The 22,526-nt window shown below is 40.0% G+C and overlaps 1 protein-coding gene across 1 annotated transcript in view; it reads right to left on the bottom strand.

The window, feature by feature from the left end:
• Nucleotides 1-19,480, bottom strand: part of AGPS (alkylglycerone phosphate synthase) — a 70,391-nt gene extending 50,911 nt beyond the window's left edge. Inside the window, exons 1-2 of the mRNA XM_038143013.1 lie at nucleotides 19,126-19,480; nucleotides 18,501-18,555 (exon numbers count right to left, since the gene is read on the bottom strand). The gene's annotated coding sequence lies outside the window, so the exon portion shown is untranslated. The remainder of the gene's footprint in view (nucleotides 1-18,500; nucleotides 18,556-19,125) is intronic.
• Nucleotides 19,481-22,526: the final 3,046 nt, after the last annotated feature.

The raw sequence follows: 22,526 nt of genomic DNA, 5'->3' as shown, positions 1-22,526 counted from the left end.
TTTCCAGAATTCTGCACATTGGCATTTTCAGGAAACATAGTTTTAGAGCCACTTTACAGTGTAATACAAAATAAAGTTGCCAAAGTACTGTAAACTTTCAGAGAGGTCTTCATAACAAGGTGTCTCAGAGTTCCATTATGCAATGGTCCCATGCTCTCAGGACAAACACTACAGTCCTAGGCAACCCAGGGGTTTGCACACAGGCTGTGCAAAGAAAAGGCTCTTCTGATAAATCTTCTTGCCTTGAGTGGAGTCCTGCAACAGGTTGTAGGGAATCACCTAATATAGCATGAGAGCCCCTGAGATATAGGTATCAGATGCAGAAAATTATTGATGGGAAGTATCAACCATACATACATCTGGGAGAGAAGGTACAGTGTTCAGCCTAAACTGTAGTAAGAATTTTGAAACATTTCAAAGAAGTTTTATTGAAACACGAGAAAGTTCCCAGTCCTGGCAGGAAGTCCAGTGCTGCAGTACATCTCTGTGCTATTCCTTTACTGACTAAATAGCAGAAAAAGTTGTGGGATTCTTTTTGTTTATTTTTATTTTAAAGTGACATAGCTTTTAGCTACAATTCTTAATTCACCTCACTGCTTCTGAAGGCAACAGAAGAACATTATCATAATACTAGGCTTTGAGAAACTAGACATAAAGAAGCCTTTGTTTTCGAGATAAATGAAAAAGTAGGAACTAATTTTTTCAAGACTCTTCATTTCATGGCGCTGCTTGACAGGTTTAAACAGAAGGGAACACCTATTGAATAAGGCGTGTTCCAGGTGTTCTTGCTTTCTCCAGTTCAACCACTATTAAGATGTGATTGACACAAATGTATTAGAACACCTTTTTGTTCTGTACCCCTGTACAAAAAGACACCGCCTACAGAAGAGGTGGGATTTTGGTTGCCCTAGGTTTAGGATGGGTGTGGGACATCCACAGCTGAATCATGGACTCAGAAGAAGCTGTTGAGGCAATAAACGGGGGAAAAAGGCATAAGCCCTTGAGATAACCTCTGGATTAGTCATTTTTTCAGCAGAGGGGGAAAAAAAACCAAAACAAGCCTACACACATTCATGAACATCTCATTCAACACCAAGTAATTCATGCTCGGGGAGGAGTTTGTTGATATGGAATGGGCCAAGAAGTTTCCCTAAAGCAGCCAATTTCTCTAAGACCAACTTAGGCATTGGATCACTTTTACAACGTCAGCAGAGTCCCTGGGAAAAGGCACTGCATTCATCCCTCAGTCCATCATGCAGTACCAGCTTACAGCACTGTGAGCTCAGCTTGTGGGCCTCGGTGCCACAGAAGAAAGGCCCAGGTCTCAGAGCTTAGAGCTACGAAGCAGCCTGCAGGACCTCAAGCCATTGCCAAGGATCAGCCTGGATCTGAAAGGTTACACAAGTTAGTTGTGAAAATAGAGAAAAAAATATAAGGGAGAGCATGGGCCATGAATGAAACCTCTAATTTAGGGATCTCTGACCAGAAGCTGACCTTTTTTATATACAAAATGTTAGTGGGCAGTATGTTCTTTCTTTAAACATACAAGAAATGCAGATGTTTTTGTGCATGGTGATACAGCTCCTGTACCTCTCAGCTCTCTCCTGTTAAAGAGAGAAAGTGTAAAAGGAGCTCAACTATTTCAGCTTTCAGTCAACAAGATGATCTGAAAGCTTAGAAATGCTAGAACTTAAAAGTAAGTATGTATCTGAACAAGAGATGTTCACTGAGAATCAAATAGTAAGTTTTTGTCTGTAGTATATTTAAAAGTGCATGTAGACTCCTTAGTGAAATTTCTGTAACTTCACTAAGCCTTCCACTGGTGCTCCAAAGCAGAGTTATTAGTGATATATTTTTACTATTGCTGTACTTAGTGACTCCAGACCTGAATTTTCTGTATACTAGTTTTGCATGGAAGAAAAATACTTTCTAAATTGTTAGCTATACACAGATAAGTTTGTGCATCTCTCTGTTCAAAGCTGACAAAGCTGTTTGCCTCTGCAGACGGAATGAGATGCATCTGTTTCTTTTGATTACTTCTGGTAGTCTAACGTGTTGTGCTCTGTCACTGGTAGCAGTAGTGGCAGGTGTGTTTATCAATGTACATACTTTGCAGGTGCACAGTGAACTCATTTAACCTTCTTCATTCTACTGGAATGACAGTCCTGCTGCATCCAAAAAACTAAGGGAAGAGAGACAAGCTTCAGAGAAAACTCTGCATAGAGATGTATAGCCCTGCCAGTTTCAACTCTTTCATAGTGTATGTCAAAAGCTTGTCAAGAGGAAAAGCTTTCATATTTACTTTTTGAGGCAATTTTGTAAAACCAAACATAGTTATACCACATGTGTCCTCTCATGGCTTGGTCAGTGAAATTAAGCATAATTTGACATTTACAGACAGTTAGCTTTCAAGGTGCATATCCCAAAGGAGCTCAAGTGCACACTCTTTTTTACTGCCCCAAGACTTTCTCCACACCCCCTTTTAAAAAAGAGCTGTCAGTTAAAGTGAAATGTAACTGCCCAGCATGACAAGGGAGCTTCTGTAGAAACTATTTGCCTCTACACTTTCCTGCCTGTTGCAACTCCTGTACACCTGCATTTTGTCTTGGTGACATTATCTCATGACTATTCTCAGTTCTCCATAGTGGAAAATAGATTATATTACAGCACTTTGTTGAAATATCCAGTCTAATATAGTAGTTTGATGCACTACATGTGTTACATTAAAATTCTCCCAATCTCCTGCAATTGCTCAGAATTTAGAGGAGAAAGAAGAAATTATGTAATAATGGCATTCACTTAATTCTGTATTTTCCTTGCTCATGTCCCTCCTAAGGGTATATAACATATAAATTGTATTGTGAAAGAGACTGTTGCTTGTGCTTTACTTAGAAGCTCAATTCTTTTATATACTTTTGAGAAGATTATGACAGGAGCTCTACAATTTCTGGGTGAGAACAGCATCTCAGAAGGAGGCTGAGTACAAGGTTATGAAGAGGGCTGATTGTGCTTGAATGCAGTTAAAGTCAGTTGAATTTTTACTTGCTTAATTAAAATAAGAAAAAGGGGTTGATAAAAAGCCTAGTGTATTTGTACTGTTCTTGACTGAATCTTTTACAGAGTTCTTTACAACTGAACAGGGACATCTTTAAAATTACTTGGCAGAAATGTTTGACATATTTCAGTTAAAACTCTAGCACTTAACTGTTGTAGCTGACTCACAAAAACCCTTTCCTGGATCAGATAGCCAGGCAACTTAAGAAACAAATCAGCTATTGCAAATTCTTGGTGTTTAAAGAGAGGAACATTTTCTTCTAGTGATTATTACATTTGAAGACAATTCCCTAAGTATGCTGTGGGGAATACCAAGGTATGCAACATCAGGGTATGCACACAATTGAGCAATGTAATTGTGTAAACACCATGTTTGGGACAGGCATAGTGTTTGAACAGACTGTGCAAAAACTGTTCTCAAAAGAAAGCTGACAAATAATTAAGTGACTCTTTAAAATGAACAAAACACACCTTAGGTGTTTGATTCTACTTCTAGAATTCCCTTCACATAGTGCCATTGGCTTGATCACTTTTCATGTATCTTTTCCCTTGCTTAAACAATAGGTTTTCATGATCTTGAGGGAACTGGATGTCAGAACAGAATAAAATACCTACATATTAGATTAAGCCTGCCTCAATAATTCTTATATTATATCATATTACTTGATAGTTATCTCCCACACAATAGTAAAATTGTCCTGTAAAAGTAGCTAATGGAAAGTCGAGATTATGTAACTAGAAAGAGGGAATTTTATTAAACATATGAATTTCTAGATGCTTTGTGAAAATGGAAGGCAGTTTACAACAGAGGCATCTGTATTTGTTCTGATATATGCAGGCACCAATATCCTTTTTATAAATCAGTTGCACAATCTTTTAACACACAGCTAAGAGTGGAGACTGTCACTGTCATTTAAGGTCTAATGGGGAAATGGGTTAGGCTGACTCCTGATGCTCTGCAGATTTGCAGTTTATGCACTAAACTACTTTAAGATATGCTTATCCAAATAGCCACTTTCTCTCGTCCCCTGAACTTGTATCTTTTTTCAGCCTTGAGTGCTAACTCAGCTCCTTCTTAGTCTGTTCCCCCAAAGTTTCCTGCGATTCCTTCTAATTTGACTCAAATTCCCTCTGGACTGCCAAAACAGAGGTGCTCTCCCTGTATGTACTGAAGAAAGGTAGGGGACTAATACGATTCATTTTGAGAGACATCCTCAGGAATACGTGCAAAGATAATGAGAACAGATTAGATGAGAGTCAGGCAGAGTGTGGACAAGCACACATGGTGGTATTAGGCATTTAATGGTCCCTTCATGTGCTGTGCCAAGAGGGAATTGAGCATCCTGTGCAATTACATGGCAAGATAATGGAGGCAAACCAAACATTTAGAAATGGCTTTCTTTGAGCTTGCCATAGAAAGCTTTGGCAGGAAACTGTCAATGCCATGAACATAGGATATTCTGTTTCCTTGTACCATGTTTCTTTTGTACCTCTCCTGTCGCTCAAGGAATGGAGAAATGGGAAGGAGGAATTGAAGTCCACTAAAGAGGAACCAGAGTCACAGAGCTGTGAACACGGAACTTAAACACAAGCTAGTGAGCACCATCCACCATGAGGTGTTGCACTGGTGGCCAACCACAGCAGAAAAGTAATGATTTAATGGTTTACAGCTAAATTATCATTATGCCAGTACTAGACCATTTGCATTTTGTTCGGGGCAGAAGCATGCAGCTTCCATAACTTACTCTCCTTTTCCTTGGAACTGAATCTAAGTTGTTCAGTTCTGCCCTTCAGAGCTCAAAAAAACACAAAAGGAGGAGACAGACTTAATTCTGAATAACAAGATCAGGTAGTAAATCAAGGAAGTTTGAACAAATGTAGCTAATTCTGTCATTATGTGAAACAAAACAAATGTTGATTCAACTCTAGTTTAGGCTGGGGCAGTCCAAGGCAGCTGAACAGAATATTTGAATGAATAAAAGCAACATTTCTGCTCAGATGCAAATCGGTTGCTCTTTTAAAAATACAGTTTTAACTTCAGAATGCTGATGAAAAGGGTTGATTTTCAGGATTTTTCAAATTACAGCACAGTATATTAAGAGAAATGAGTGGCAATTTATCTGAATATGCAAGGCCATAAACTGGAGCAGTTCAGCAGCTGCTCCACAGGCAGCTAAACTGTCTTTGTGATGAGAGAGAGACCCTCATGAAGGAGAGTAAAGTGGACACTCATGGGTAGGAACCACTAAAAAGCGTCATTACCAATAAGTAAGCAAGCACTGCTAAAGCAGACAGAGCAGCGAGAGTCACTAGCAGACAGCCTGGCTCTCTCTCTCCCTTTCATTTTTAGAAATATTGGTTATTTGTCTATTTTAACTTTTTAAAAGGTTGTTTCTTTCCTGATGATGATGTGATTTGAATTCACCTCCATATTTGATTTGCGCCTTGTAGAAGTTTAATTAAATCTATACAATTATGTACTTAAATATACAGACACCTTAAATGCTCCTGCTGCTGCTGCCTTGCCAGACCTGAGGACTCCAGTCTCGGGCACTGTCAAGCCAATGCTGTTCTCCAGTGCTTTGTTTCAACAGAGAAATGTGGCACATACAAGGGACAACAAAGGCAGCTCCTTTTCTGAAGAACACAAAATAGATTAAGCTGGTCTCAGCTGAAAAGGATGCCATCAATTTAGACAGCAGCCTGCTCTTTCAGCTGAAAACACGGGAAATGGAGCAGCACAAATGGGTGAACTGCTTGATTCTCCAAAATATTTGTGAGATAATTAATCTCTGCTGCTTGCTTTGTTCGATAGGGGACCAGCTTACTGCTCCATTACATGCAGTGATGTCGCTGAAGAAGGTAGGCATTTTCAAATGAGAGAAAAACAGAATTTATTTTCTCTTTAACACAACATTCTTTGTGTGTTGAGAAGTGAAAAAACAAGCTGTCCTTGTGTTCATGGCTCCTCAGCACTGCAGGACTGGAAGTTTAGGGGCAAAGAAACAATTGTAAAACAGAAAGTGGGGGCAAAGAAAGCAGTGCCAGACTTTGAGGGAGAAAGTACTACTGTAAATATACCTAATGACTAGGCATAAAAAGAGGTACTGTGATTCCTCATGCCCTTGTGAGCTGAAAGCAGCTTGGTGAGAAACCTCAGGGCAATCATTCCCAAGCTTGCTGGAACATCAGGACTCTGGAATAATGGTGTTGGCTCCCATGCTAGAGCACTCCCTCCTGGCCTATGGATGCACTATTTTAAGAGGGCAGTTAAGGAAAATAGTACAACCTTCTGACTGAAGGAAGAATAAAACCATGATAATCAATTCAGCAGAGGGAGAAGTAGAAAATGGAGACATTTATCAGAACAATTATCTTGCTGTGACAATGGTAGCACTTGCTTGGACATCTTGGTACAAAGCAAGTGCTCTTGGGCCAAGAGCATTAAAACTGCCTTACTCCAATTAAAATAGCAGGTTTCATCTGGAATGTAGAGCATGACTCCTGGTACATAGGACAGCAAGACAGAGCTAAAATGACTGTTATTGAGCCCCTAATTTGAGTTTTTCTTCTGTGTTTGAATTTTTCCTTAAATGGCTAGAAATCATTTCTGTCTTATGCCTCTAGTAAGATGTGTAAATTCTTCATTTAGTGCTCAGTACATCATTCAAATTCTCCAACTCTCAGAGCAGAAAGCACTGCTTTTGAATCTTTGGGGGCTTTTACAGAAAGCTTTTTAGCAATTATTTTGTAATCAACTGAATTGTGTATTTATATGTCAGCAGAGTATCTTCCAAACACTTTTCTTATAGTATCTAAATACATTTTACTGCAGCTTCTAAGCAGTTTCTAAAAGCCATTAAAAATTAAAAAGGAAGAATTATTTGCCTCAGATTTATTTTCCGGGTGATACTGTGTATCCCAGGATTGCCAAGTGTTCCTGCCTTCCACAGCTCTTGCTTGACTTGGATGACATTGTTGGCTGTGTTAAAACACGCAAACTTGATCCTCATACCTTGTAAATCTTATTTGAGATTTGAGTCAGTTATGTTTTGACTGGGTTTAAAAAAAATATTTCCAAGTTTGGGGTTTTTTTCCCCTGTCAGCTCTTGATTTCTCACTCTATCTTACCTTGTACGTTGCTTCTTCAGAATGTTCCAAGTGTTGGAACAAGACTCCAGAGCTATCTGCACAAGCATCCCTCAGACTTCTGGAGTGCTGACCTGTAATGAGCTCATTTTAATCAGTGCCTCTGTGGCAAGTTATGTCCTCGGCCCAGCAAATCCCTGCAGAAGGTCCCAGCACAGGGCCAGCAGTAGATCCTGGAGTCCCCAGCTTCCACAGACATCCCCATCTCATATCCTGAACCACAGAGGCTGAAGCTGGACCCTGAGACCTGGTAACATCTTTTCATTTGACCTACCACATTTGGGGACAGCAATTATCTTACACAGACAGCATCTCTGTGTGAAGGCCATTTGAGATTCCATGATGCTGAGTTCTGATCTAAGGAGATTGGAAAGTTGAGCAGGGTGGATTAACAAAACATTTTCTGATCTGTCACAGCCTAAATGTGTCATTGGCAAAGGACTGGGATGTGCTGTTTGTGACCTTTGTTTCCAAATCCACCAAAGCCCAGCCTTCCTTTAACCCGGCAGATGGCCAACTGCTCTTGCTAACAGAAAATAAACCTAAGCAGAGACTTCTTCACTAATGTTTATAGCCCTGCAGATGGACACTTTAAAGGAAAAGCAGCTTTGTTAAAACATAAAACAAAAACCTATGAAACTTTAAATCCAAGAGCTGTTATTTTGTGCTCAGTGGCAGAGCTCCTTTTTCTTCAGACAAGTATGCTTGAGTAATAAAGTACACGCACGGCCTCTGGGAAATGGAGCGTGTGCTCTAGGGATGTGGGGTAGTTCACTTCTACCAGGAGAGCCAAGACTGCAATAACAGACATGGTGGGCTTTGTAGCCCTGGAAAAGCTTAGAAATATTAAGCTAATTACAGGATAAAATATAAATAAATGCTTTGAAGTTTTGTTCAGTGCAGCTCTATCTGCCCTTCCCTGATGCTGTTCTTTCTCTGACTGTTCTTTGATCTTTAAAGGACACTGTTGGTTTAGCTGGACCCAGCTGCACACAGTGGTTGCAATTTTGCCTAATGCTTGTGACTTTGGGTGGTCAGAGGGCCCTCTTAGATGGGAATGTGAAACTCTAAACTAGAGTTAGTATTTTCTCCGAAGTTCCCATTTAGGATTCCACCAGCAGCTCATACATGGTACTGCAGCATGTAGTAACTCATACAGAGGGGATAGGTTCAATTCACATGCTTAGAATTATCCCTAATATTTTGTCTCCTGCCATCCACTTCTGCTGGTAGGTAGTTACCAAAGTGGGCCAGCTGATGGACAGGCATCTGCTAGCATCAGTGGAAGTCTCACAGTGGCAAAATGGACCAGCTAACGGAAAGCAAACTGGAAATAGGAACAACAAACTTTCATCCATTGCTAGGACATTATGCAGTCTAACACAGTATGGCAACTGTTGGCAGACACTCAAAAGCTGGAGCACGGCGTGCTTGAGAGGCTTGGACTGACCAGTCACAGGCTGTGTCAGCCAACATCTCCAGGAACTGAGGACACAAAAGACATCAGTTCTCCTCCCAGATCTGTTCTGTTTGCTGTAGTTTTCCCTCTTCTGCTTTTTTTTCTGTAACTATTACAGCCAGTGCTATTCAGTCACCAGGGAGGTAAACTCACACCACATCAAAGGTTACAGTAGAAGAAAACAGTTTCCTGCTTAATTTTATGTAACTTCTAGCAGTATTTGAGTTACTGTTTTATCATTCCTTGTATGTAGCCAATTAGCTTTTTCTATCTGAAAATCTCTTGGATATTAATCCAGCGAAGGATATAAAGTAAGGAAGTATGACTCGCCACTAGAAAACGAAGAAAACTGGCAGGAATCTTATGGGCAGATAAAGTAAATGAAATGGCATTAACAATCTTAGCAAAGCATTCCAGATTTTGAAATTACAAAGCCGTTTTCAATAAGCTTTTTGCGTTACTTAAACACTGTGTTGTGCAAACAGTTTTAGTGTTCTCCTGTTACTGAGCAGGTTATGCAACCAGGCTGCAAGACACACGTTGCTTTTTGAAGACAAGTTCACAAAGCAGCAAGGTATTATAAAAGTATTGTTACAGAAGCAAAAGCTCTTTCAACTCATTGTAACTGCTCATGTCACAAGAAAGGGAGGTTCTTTAAACTCTGTGTCATTGTATAATATGCATGTAAGGCATAAAAAAATGACCTTGGGAGACAGAAGCCCTGCCTGCCTCAGACAATAATGGGTGCCTCAAGTGTTTGCCTTTCAGAGGTGGCAAATAATCTCTAAGTTCACATACACAAATGTGTGTACACACTTGGCTAAGAAATTCCAAACAGGTGGAAAGAAAAAATTTTTGCATGGAAAGCCACTAACTGAGGCAAATGTCCGAGCGGGTAAGGCCGAGAGCGCTTCTGTCCCCTGCTAATGTTCTCTGCCATTTTACCTTGGCATCTATTACCTTGATAGGCTTTCACTGTTTTCTGCCCTGCCCCAGGTGTCTCTAAGCTTAGTATTTGATTTTGCACCATTTTCCCTATCTTGCTCCCTATGCTTGTTTCAGGCAACAACACCTGCATGGAGTAAATCTTTGGGGGTTCATAGAGCCATTGTTGAAAACTCTTTGAGACTGCTCCTACACATTTGCAATGATAAACAACAGAAGAAAGATGCTAAAATTAATAAAAACATAACAAAAAAGCAGAGCTAAATTTTATATACAGTGAAAGAAACTGGAAGTATGAATGTATGAAAAGGCTTCTTTGATTAGCATGTTATGAAGGAATGATCCTTTTTAGAGAAAGAGCATGCAGTATTTATTTGATCCACCAAAATGTCATTGGTTTTGTGTTTTGAATCCAATTTTGAATAAACACTGTGGGGCAGAAATGTTAGATTCACTTTCTTCACTTTGTAAGTACATGTCACTTCAGGTCCTCTTGCAACCAGGTGCCCAGTCCTCTGGTGAGCACTGGAGCAGGCTCAGTGATGATCTAGTTGTGTTCGGACCATGGTTGCTCCAAAGGGAGAGATTCCAGCTAAAAATACAAGTCTTCACTCTTTTCTATCATACTCCCTTTTGGCAGAAGAGAAACATTTGGCATAGAACTGCTCTGGGAACCCCACACCAGCTCAGAGATTGCCTTGCAACAGAGCCACACCTTGGAGTCCATATTGGACCTTATTGCTGGAAAAGAGAGTGGCTTGTCGGAAGCAGAATTTTCTCTGTAGCCTTTTTTTTTTCCACTGGGTTACCCACAAATCACTAATTAAAAGGAATAGATCCTTAGAACAGATGGATTTAGAGTTATCAATCAGACTTGCTATTTTAATGACTATTTTACAAGAAAGAGAAGGAAATTACAATAAAGATCCTTTAATAGCCTTGCAGATTCCACTCATATAGCTGTCTCCTGTTTTGTGAAAAGCTTTAAGTATATTGTGCATTTTTATATTATCTAGAATTTCAGGACACAAGATGGCAGTGTACATATTAGTGATTCAGGCTTGGAAATGCTCCTGTTACTCAAACTAAGCATATAACATTTTATTTGAGCCTATATTAATCTGATCATGGAATTGTGGTATTAAAAATAAACCTAAAAGTATTTGTCAACAGGAGAAATAAATGCAATTTGCCAATAAATCAGTATTGCATGAACAAGTGTTAGGTAAAGCTTAATTCAGGATTTTATTGTACACAACAACACTCTGGAGACATTAAAAGCCTCTTATGGAACTCCTCAATTGCAATAACAAGAGGGTATCCCTTTATGAAGGAATGGAAGCTGGCTCAGTCATAAGAGCTTCCGAGCAAAATTGGCTGCTGGGGAACAGCACATAAGAGAGCTGGCAGCCTGAAATATATGGAGAGCTCAGGGCTCTCGGAGGAGTAGCGCAGACCACTGAAGTGGAACAGGCTGAACAGTATCTAAAATTGAACAGGTGCCTTTCTGTGAAAAAACTAACAAAGCGGACAACCGTTTGGCATGACAATGAGAGAAAAAATTTTCACTGAGAGGCATCAAATTAGGGGATAGGTCTCTGGCTGAGGAGAAAATCGCTTAAAGAGCTACAAGGAGTTGGACCTTTCCATGTGTAACTTCAGAGGAAGTTCATTCAGAGCCTCTCTGGGCACCAGTGGGTAAAGAGAACTGCAGTAACGAGCTTTCAAGGCCACTACCCAGAAACCTCTTTGGCTGGGTTGAGTTGAATACAGGAATTAGTAGATGTAGCTAAAAAGTTGTTTTGGCTGCCTTTCCTATCATTTGGTTATGTAAACATGGCCTTGCTACATAGTAAAAAGAGCCCTTAGAAAAACAGTAATATTTCAGAGTATAAAATAATCCTCAATGTCATTATCCCTGTGGGATTTCTAATGCTGACAAAATTCTAGGCACTCCTCCTTTCTCCTGGGGAATGTTCAGGTGACTTTGCCTCCCTGTACCTAAACTCATGGCCCTAATGGGCAAGTCAGATTGACCCAGGAGATGCAAACTCAACACCAAGGTTCATTATTTCTGGATACAGCTCTTAATTTGACAGAGTTATTAGGAATTAGATAATGAAAAAATATATACTTCTCTCAGACAGGTGTGATATAACTGTTTTCTGGTTTTCTCTCCAGAATGGGAATATTTGTTATCTTCTATTGTACTGCACCATGGAAATCCTCCCAGCGTGAGTGGAGAAGGGTGTACTGAGCTTGACCACTGTTTTTGACAGAAGGTGGAATTTGGGGAATTCTGGTCCCTGAGTCTACTTTTCTTGTGGTCATTATCTAGGTGTAAAAGTATCACCATGTTCCCAACCCCTCAATCACAGCAGCTCCAATGAAAAGTTGTCAGTTTTTTCATGGTGGTCCACTCCTTTTGTTACAACTGGCTGACTGCTGCTTGTTACAGCCTTATGTTCCCACGCATCAATCACTGGGTTAATACCGGGACTTCTTCTCTCTCTCCTTCTGTGTTTGCATAAGATCGAATTTGGCGTTGATTCAAATCAAATAATTCAAATGCCTGCTATTTTAACTACGGCTGGGTGTGGACTCATGACTAAAATAAAGTGTATTACCTAGCAGTTTCAGTCATTTGGTCTATTCGTCACAGTAGATTACAGAAAGTGTGGCATGCACAGAATTATGCATGCACTTTTCAACCATCTAAAATGGAGGATAAATTGAACATGTCATGGTTCTAGGAGAGTAATTTATATTGAGTACAAGCTGGGAAGGGACTAGAGCCAAAACCTCAGATCTAAATTACTTGAGTTCCAGGGAAATTTTAATCCAAATAAAAACTTCAAAGCTGTTCATTATATAATTAAATGAACCAACAAGAGACCATATCTCAGCACTCACTCCCAAGCTAAAGAATTTACACCAAAATTGAAGTTTTGTGGTTAAGTACACAGATGCTTAATACTGACTGTGATCACTGTATGGAGTTACTGCCAACTGTCTGTTGTAACCACCCCACATGTCCCTTTTGGCTTTGCATAGATCCCTGTTCTTTTTAAATGAACTTTTTCTGCCCAATAATAGTTCCTCACTATAGTTCCTGAGAGTGTGTTATGAGGATTCACAAACTCATATTTTTTCATGCATGGACCATTGAACTTGGCTTAATTGTCTTTTTTTTCATTGCAGGTGCCACCGATAATATCTCAGGACTCAGAGGAAAAAGGAAAACACAGTTTTTTCTTGCTGCTTCTACATGATCTTCCCTACAGTCTGTCTCCCCTTCTTTTGCCTATAGTCAAAATCCAGCTATTCTTATCATGGCAGTAGTCAGCCCATGAAGACATTCAGTGAAATTCTGACTTTAGGTAAAACAGTTCTTACTTTTCTATTCAGAATCATTCCTAATCAAACCTTCTTTTACCAGGTATAACAAATTTCCTCCAAATCAAAAATAATTGACCCTTTTCCTGGGATAAAATGTAGCTGTAATAGCCCACCCCAAGATTAAGTCCTCCCTCCTTAGTATTTTACAAAAGCACCTCTTGGACCTGACCCAACACAAATCAAAACTAATGTCTTTCCCATAGTCCAAAACAACTTCTTCTCCCCAAAATAAACTCTTCTCTTGACATGAAAAGGAAATGACCCCTGCAAATTCAGGAAGTCATGGCAGCAGAGTGATTGTAGTCCTAAAGACACTTTAACCTTTTCATTTACTGCAAGCATCATCCTTCTGCTTGTCGTCAACCCATAATGTAAAAGGTGAAGTGTGGACTAGGGAAGAGGGATGGAGCAGGAAACATAGGCAGGCTGGAGATTGTTACCTTCTGGTCCAGCACAGGCGCACAGGATCCAGCTGAGGCTTGAAAGCTGCTCAGAGCAGGCAGTTACTGGGGGAAAAGGATAGTGGGGGTTATCACTACCACTGATACATTCCCCAAGCAAATATTGATGGTCATAATGAAAGTAAAAGGCATTATATTTAAAGTCAAAAGTAATATGCCTGTGAAACATGCTGGCAAATGATATTGAGGCCAAGTGCTGAGCAGGATTCAGTAAAAGGTTATACATACATATTCATACATTTGTGCGGGGAATTAGATTGGACCTGATAAAAATTCATAATGGATATAAATGTTCACAGTTCAGGGCATAAATCAGCCACCAGCCTGAGGTTAGAAAATAACTTCCCCTAGAGTCAGGCTGTTACATAATTATCAATTATACTTGCAGAGGGGGGAAAGGAGGTTGAAGAATAGGCCAATTTCCTCAGAGACATCTGGGAATTACTATTGGCAGACAACTAATTTAGATTTTATCTGGTATGGAAGTTCTTATTACATCAAATAATGTAATTTAGAATTAAAGCATGTGATTTATTTTGGATTTTTTGTTCTTCATGTAATCAAGTTCGTGCCTGAGGGTAACTGCGGGCCTTTCCATTACAAGCCAGCTGAAGTTAGTGAAATTCACTGTGCTGTGTTTTCTCACCAAATCTCTTTAAAAACAGCTTCACATTTTGCAAGGAAATCAGGCAGAGTCCCAGCAATTTAGTTTATCAAAGCTAGCCAACTAATACAGCCAACTTAGTGTCTATATTAGCAGACAAAGAGTTGAACTGCAGCAAAATCTCATTCAGAAAAGTTCTCATTTTCATTGTTTCATTGTAACTTAATAAGACTCACAGAGGTCCTGAATATCTCGAATTATAGCATGAGGGCTACTCCAGGCCTATTTTTTTTTCCTTGGTATTATCAGCTCACCTAAGAAAAACATACACAGTCAGTGGACTTGTTTCCATCAAGCAACACACCTCCAGCTCTTGTTGCACTTGAAAACAGTCTGTGAGCTAACGTAACACAGACTGCACGCTAAGAAAAGCAGCCTTTGTGACCTTGCAAACAGAGAGCTTGATGGAAAATCAGATTCTTAATCAATTGATTAAGAAACTGCAAATGAATACAGGCAATCCTTTATGTTTGCTGCATTGGGATAGTAGCTGCATTCTGCTATAGTTTCTGGAGCACATGATACACCTATTGCAATTACAACATAAATTATCACCACAATAGATGTGGAAAGCTGAGAAACATATATTAACAAAACATCTCACCAGTTTTCACAAGGAAAAGGTGTGGTACTTGGCATCAGTTTCTCCTAAGCATAATTTCTGTTCCTAGTGAGTATTACTAGAAAAATTGCAGGGTGATTGCTCAGTATGTGAAAAGTTCTAGGGCCACGGTCTAAAAATACTATAGTCTTATTAAAAAATTTGTCATTTGTAAACTTGAGTGTAAACTCTGTTCAGACAGATTTATAAAAGGAATGGCTGAAGAGAAGGCAGCATATGCAATGCAGCAGATTTTTTAAAAAGGTATCAAATCATATTTTGTAAAGATCCAAGTTGAAAGATGAGTCCCAGCTGGCTTTGCTGTGCCAGCTATGAGTTGCTGAGGACAGCCGTGCCCTGAGCACAGGTGCTGACTGCCCAGCTCAGTGCTGGTGCTGCAGTGCAGGTGCATTGCAGGCTCCTTACCAGCTGCCCTCATGTAATTCAGGGGCTGCAGAAGCAGCACCACTGCTCCATGGCTTTCCAGGAACAAACAGGGCAACTCCTGTGAGCACAATTAGCTCTGAACAGTGGCAGCCTTATCAGCCCTGCAGCTGAATCAAAAATGAGGAATACAGTCGTTTGGGGTGGGTCGTGTTGGTCCCATTTGACACTAGTCTTCTGCCAGTCACATCTGCAGTGCTGTTGTGTCTCCTGCCTCCTTCTATCCTGCTGCTGCTGCTGCTGACACCTTGCCAGGAGCAAGCCATTTCCCTGGGATGCTCCCAGGCTGCTTACAGCCCCGCTGCCTCGCTCTGCCAGCTACCAAACTGCCACTCCAGCTCCCACATCAGCTTCTCCCTCTTAAATGTGGTTTACCTTATCCTGGAAACCCCAGTAGATACTGGAACCTCAATACAGAGCTGCAAAGACATAGGATCCATTGAACTGTGAGATGTTTGGGCTGTGAGAGATATGAGGGTAAGGACTGACTTTTTAAAATATTTTCAAAAGGATCATGAAGTGAACTTCAGAACTCTGCTGACATTTACAATTGTACGTGTCAAAAACTTGCAAATGAAGAATTATAGATGAGGTGTAAAGAAATGATGCACTCAAAAGTGGTTGTTTTGATCTAGAATAAGGCAAATTGATAAACAGTATACAAATAATGCAAAGAATCTTTCAGTGAAATAAATAGCTTGAAAAGTATGAATTGGAAAAGAAAATTATGGGAAGCTGTCCTTCCTTGGCAACTAGGTGTGAGTTTGCACAGGATATGGCAAGGCAAAAGAGCAATGTCTTTTTAGACTCCACATGGAGACCTGTAACATCATCAAGTTAAGTCATTTCCTTTTTCAATTAGGCCTAAAATATTCTGTTGTGTCCCCAACACTGTCAAAAAGAAAAACATACATGAGAAAGAATTCTGAAAAAAGGCAGTAAAAAAAATAATTGGCTGAAGACCAAGCTTATTTGGAAATATGTCCATATGTTTAACTTTTCCAGACCTTTAAGGGTGATTAAGGGGAACTCATAGTGGATAATTTCTTCTGGAACAAGCTACTTGGAAACAGAAAGCAGAAAAAAGGGGTTAGCAGGTCATGGGCTGCCAGAGATACCTACACTGCTTTGTTAGCTGTTGCTGCTGCTGAGCAGCCACAAAATTACTCTGGTAGCAGATCCCCAGAGCGCATAAAAATGAGGGTTGCATTTACATATTCTGAGAATCAAGCTTAGGTTTTGTCTTCTCAGAAACTTGCTCCCAGAGACAATGTTTCTAACAGGTATTTAGATAAAAATGAGGCACATGGTCCAGTCCAGTGCTAAGGACCACACTGATTCTTTGATATTGCTTCCTATTCAAGTACAGCTCCTGCAGAACAGTGTGAATAGAGACAGCAGATTGTTTAGTTGAACTGCCTGCTGCACTAGGAGAATATGTGGGGCGTGACAAGAGGCTGAGGGAGTAAACAATGTTTTATATTCCCATGTCATGTGACAATCAGGAGGAAAATCTGAAAAAAATAAAAAGGCAAGAAAAAATAAAGGGTGTTAAAGCAGCCTGCTTGTCCCATTCTCTCTGAAAATCAGAACAGTAAATAAGTTAGGGTCTCCCCTGTTTAGCAAACACTTTTTTTACAGAGGACACAGAGAATGAAGAGTTAGAAGATAAGGAAGGTATTCCCTAGAAGAGATTATGAACAAACCATAAATTAAAGACAGTTTCTGTTAAGAGTTCTATTTTTATAGATTTAGTATACTAAAATACTTTGATAGAACAGATATTCTACCAGTGCTTGTCTTACCTCTTGCATCAGAAAATGAAAGTCAAGGAGACTTTCCATTGTTCTCACTTTCACACTTGCTGGATTTTTTTGGGGTGTGGAAGGGGCAACAAAAATCCATGAACGATTACAGTGTGTAGGTCAGAAAAAATTAGACTCCTGGGAATGTCTGAGAATTTAAAGGGAAAGAAAGGCAGGCAGAAGCTGGGTCAGCTCACCTATGGCATAACTGTATTCCAACACTTGGAGGATAGTGGGCGGTTCAACATCATATCAAACATGGGATTCTGACTCTAAAGCCCATGATGCTTTTAGAGTCTTAGTAAAATGTTTATTTAGAGTTAGTCTGGCTTCAGCAACCGAAGTCACAAACTAAGTCTTTTAAAACTCTTCCCCACTATATTCAATGCAATGCAGGCTGCAAACATTTCTATTCAAACAACTGAACCTGTATTGTAAATAGTAATATATACAGCATCATTAATTCTGGAATAAGTTCCTTTATCTATTTTAGCAAATTGCAATATTTATTTCTAGAATGATTATTCTATTCTAGATTTATTCCAGAAATGTCTTGGCTCCAGAAAGTCATAGAAGTATCTTTCATCTCAGGCATATTGATACTGTAGTATGCCCTGAGTAAAAAAAGCATTAGCACTAGGTGGATTGGGTGCACAGATCATATAATTTATTATTTGCAGATGCTAGGACACTAAAACTTTCAATTGTTTTCCCACCAAACTGAATAAGGCAGTTTGTTAATACAATTACCTCTGTATAATTGGAAACTAAATCAATGATGACTGCATGATTTGAATGCCACTTTAAATAATTTCATTTTTATGATGCTGTTTTTGTTGCTCATGGTATTAGCAAATAGCTTATTCATTTTCCTGCTGACTGTGATTTGAGTTTGCAGATTTCTCTGTGACGGAAGAAGCACGTTTGCAACCTTTCTAGTTTTCTGGGATACAGCGTGCATTGCTTTTAATTATTTTGGCTGACACACATTAACACTTAAAGTCCATAGTCCACAGTGAGTGAAACAAGAGGGAAGGACCCGGTGGACTATAACTTCCCTGAAAAATAAAAGCAGCCACCAGAAGTCTTTGGCAAAGCCCTTAAAGGAAAACAAAATGCAGGGTAGACAAGGCACATGGAACTTAAGTGTTATGAAGGATTTCCCCTACTCCTGTCAGAGGAGGATCCCTAGTCGTTGCCTGTTTGCCTCTGTTTTAAAATATTTGGACAGGCAATAGGGAGAAGGGCCACAGACCACTCAATCTGTCATGGTCTGTTTGGATCTCTCAAATTCACAGGATAATGTATTTTGCAAATTAAACTTTATTTTATAAGCTCTTTAGGAAAGAAAGCAAACATAATGAAGAAGGGGCTCAATCCTCTTTGTATAAACTAGTCTAGCTCATGAATTCACTAATTCATCATGTCAGTCATGAGGTTTCTAACTCACAAGTTCTCTAATTCATAACATGCAATTCATTAACTTGTAACTCGTGCACTTTGCATATGAGGAAAATACCTATCCAAGGGTGAGAGTGCTCATCCTTCCTCCTTGGTCACAGTGCAGGTGTTCCCTGTGTCACATGAGAAATGCAAACATTAGTGTTTTATCAACATTGTTTTCATAACAAATCCAAAGCATAGCACCATACAAGCCACTATGAAGAATATTAACTCTATCCCAGTCATAACTAGTACATCTCCACACCTTATTTCCTACTATTTACATCATGCTCAGGTCCAATACTATCCAATAGATCCTCATTAGCCACCTTCCTCTTTCCCATCCTTTGATATCTTCACAGGTATCATTCTCTGTAAAATGTCCATAAAACAGCTGTGAAATGTCCATTGAATTCATTTAGAGCAGGACATTAGGCTCTCTCTGTTCTGGTGGTCACTCAGGACCAGAGAGCTGCTGTGTTGTGTGGAGTTACTGGGCACCAAAGGCAGCTCAGGTTGGGTCACTGCTGCAAGTGCTCCACTTCTTGCACAGCGTGTTCTCCATTGGCAGTGGTTCCTGCTACAGCAATCCTATAACATGTAACTCAGATCATAGTTTTCAACAATTTAAAGGTGCATCCATTACACTTTCCATCTCTCTTTGGACTCCTGCCCTTGCCTCTGCAGCACTGTGGACTTACCCAGAGACTCCAGTCCCTTAGGGGTGGACCTGCTCCAGTGTGTGTACTCATGGGCCACAGTCTCTGCAGAGTACGGGTGATGTGGCCTGGCCTTACGCACAGCCACTGTCACTTTGAGGTGCACCTCCTCCAGCACAGCCGTATCCGAGGGCCACAGTCTCTCCAGGGATGTACCTGCTGTGCTACAGATGTATCCATGGCCACAGATGCTTCCGCTCCAACAAGGTCTTATCCACAATCACAGACATTTCAGGTTGTCCTGCTCCTGCAGGGACTTATCCACAGGTCAGGTACCTTCACTTCAAGCTGACGCTGGAGCTGCAGCCTGTCTGGGCCAGCAGTGATGCCCAGGCCATGGGCCAGCCCAGGCACATTGCCAGGGCTGCTATCAAAATGCTCCCAGGCACAGCTGGGTAGGATGATAAGCCCCACAGCCCTACAGCAAACAGCCAGAGTGAAAAGAAGCCACTAACAAGCTCTAGACTAATGTGCAGCAGGGCAAGCAAGACCTATTGCAAACATAGCACCCACCAATTGATAGCAAAATAGCACTAAAAGCTATGAATTCAGTCTAGCAAACTCCGACCAAACCTGCCATTACCTCAAAGCATTTGAGCCCCAAGTTGGTCACCAAAACAGGACTGTCAAGGTTTGATCCCAGTGGGCAGCTCAGCCCCACAGTCACATGTTCACTTACCCCAGTGGGATGGGGGGTAAAATAATTAGAAGGGTTAAAAGTGGGAAAATCTGTGAGCTGAGATAAAGACAGTTTAATAGGGAAAGTAAAAGCCATGCACACAAACAAAGCAGAAGAAGGAATTTATTCACTTCCTATCGACAGGCAGGCATTCAGCCATCTCCAGGAAAGCAAGGCTTCACTACAAGTATTGGTGACTTGGGAAGAGAAACACCCCCAGTCCAAACATTGCCCTTTCCTTCCTTCTTCTCCCAGCTTTATATACTGAGCACAACATCATATGGTCTGGAATATCCCTGGGGTCAGCTGGGGTCAGCTGTCTCAGCTGTGTCCCCTCCCAGCTCCTTGTGCACCGCCAGTCAGCTCCCGGTTGGGGCAGCCTGAGAAACAGAGAAGGCCCTGGCACTGTGCAAGTACTGCTCAGCAATAGCTAAAACATCCCTGTGTAGTATTTTATCTCTTTTAATACATTGTTCTCAATAATTTTTCAAAATGAAAGGAAGTTGGTTTCTAAGGTTAATTCATCAAGCTGTAACAAGACAGCAACTCTGACAATCACGCATTCAAATCATATCAATGCCAGCTTATTCTCAGGATGAGACACGTACCAGCAGAAAATCAACTGCTCCTGACTCCTCTGAGTCAAACTGAAAGATTAACTTTCCTCAGGAAGATTAAGGGTGTATATTCTACTTACTCATATTCATGTACAAAGTCCTACCACTTCCTGTATTTCCACAGTTCCTGGGAACAAAATCATAACCCATACTTAATGTCTGGGATGTAGGCAAAGGTTGTGGGCATATGGTAACTATTTCACTAGTCCTAGAGACAGGGTCTTCTCCATGAAGACACAAAGAACCAGTACTGTACTTCAGACTGTATGTTAGCCTCATCTAACCTTCAGATGGTAGGGGTTAGGGAGGATCAATGCCAGCCATGGTGGCTGAAAACATGCCATCTCATGCCAATTAGCAAGGGATCTATGGTCCATCTCATGACTCTGTGATGTAAGAAGGGAACAGAACTTGTGTCACATGTGATGCTAATTCCAGGCTGCATGGTTTACATTTCATGCAGAGATCTCTGTAAAACAGAGGATGTCTTCCTACCACTGAGTGAAAAATAGATGTTGCTTCACCAATTCCTTTCCTCAGTGTTTTCCTAGGGATGTCACAGGGACTGATTTTAAACTAAAATTCTTTATTACAAATGTGACATCAAAAAACCTCAAAATCTCAGATCCTCAGAGTCACTTCTCATTACAGTTTCGGTCAAAATAGTCACTGGTTGAAAGGTCAGAAATTCAGTGACTGAAGCCGACTGGGCAAGTCAGGACTTGTCTCCAACATTTTTCAGAAGTTTTAAAGTTGTTTTTTCAACAGATATTTTCTTACATTGCCCTTTAATCTGAAGGTACCCAAACTAGCAAGTTTTTTAAAAGTTTGCTTTTCAGCAGTAGGTGGCACTATGAAGTTTCCCAAATATTGTAATATAAATTAATATAAAATTCTATGCATATAAATTATTTTAAAAGAACATGAAAATGTATCAGAATAAATTCTGATAATAAAATAAATATTTTTCTAAATATTACAACTGAGAAAAAGTCTAATGCAAGAATAGGAATGAGAATGTCTAATATCAAACTAGGCAACATGTAACATTTAAAATATGTGTCATAAAAAGTTCTCTGTCCTCTTGTGAAGTACCATCTTGAGTTGTTGTTGAACATACCACTTCAGCTACTTTGAATTTCCCAGAAATTGTATGTATTTCATTTGCATATGAAGTGTGATACTGCAATAGTGAGTGTCAATACATCTGGAATAAGTTATGTACTTTTTATAAGGTAAATTAATGTATACGAACAGGAATAGGGCAAATGGAAAAAGCATTTGGATCTTTCTGTTGTGGTGAAAAGTTTATATTTAGCAAGCAGAGACTAGAGCAGTACATGTAGGGCCAGATTCCTCCATACATACTATATGGGGATGCTACTATATCCCAAATAAACTCCAGGATTAAAAAGATGCAATGTTAATTGAAAACATTTTCTTCAAAACTTTACTATATAAAAATCTGTAAAGGGCAACTCTCAGACAAATCTGTGTTTCCAGGTATTCCAGATTGTCTGGATGACACAAAATAGTAGTATCTCAAAAGCACTGCAGGTACTTTGTTTCAGAAGCTCCCAAAGCCATACACCTCATTCCTCAGCAGTGTACAGCAGGAATTATCCAGTGCAATGCAGCATTTTCATTAAGCTGGGTTTTGGATGACTGCCTTCTCATTAGAAACGAGCTGCTGGTCTGCCTGAGCACAAGGTGTGAAGATAAGGAAAGGAGAAAAGAAATTAAGTAAGGAACACAAATGAAATATATAGTCAATGCTCTTTTATCTGCCTGACCAGAAAGTGTCCTTGCCATTTTTTTTTCACCCCAGGCTCCAATCAAGCTGTTTGGCTCTGCATACTGTTTCTGCACTATGATACAACCTATGCCAATGCCTAAGATTCACACTTTATTTTATTTTGGTTTCTATTAAATAAAGCATGCAGAAAAGACACTTTTATAGCTTCACAGCATTTTTTTCATGAACTGACATTGTGTATTACTCCTTTTGGTCTGCTTACTGTTTCTTTTATAATACTGAAAATGTCAAAAGCTGGTACTTAATAAAAACATAATTTGCAAGGGTCTGG

Source organism: Motacilla alba, chromosome 7 (assembly GCF_015832195.1).
Source record: "Motacilla alba alba isolate MOTALB_02 chromosome 7, Motacilla_alba_V1.0_pri, whole genome shotgun sequence".
Lineage (NCBI taxonomy): Eukaryota > Metazoa > Chordata > Aves > Passeriformes > Motacillidae > Motacilla > Motacilla alba.
This window is presented reverse-complemented; position numbering and strand designations above follow the sequence as displayed.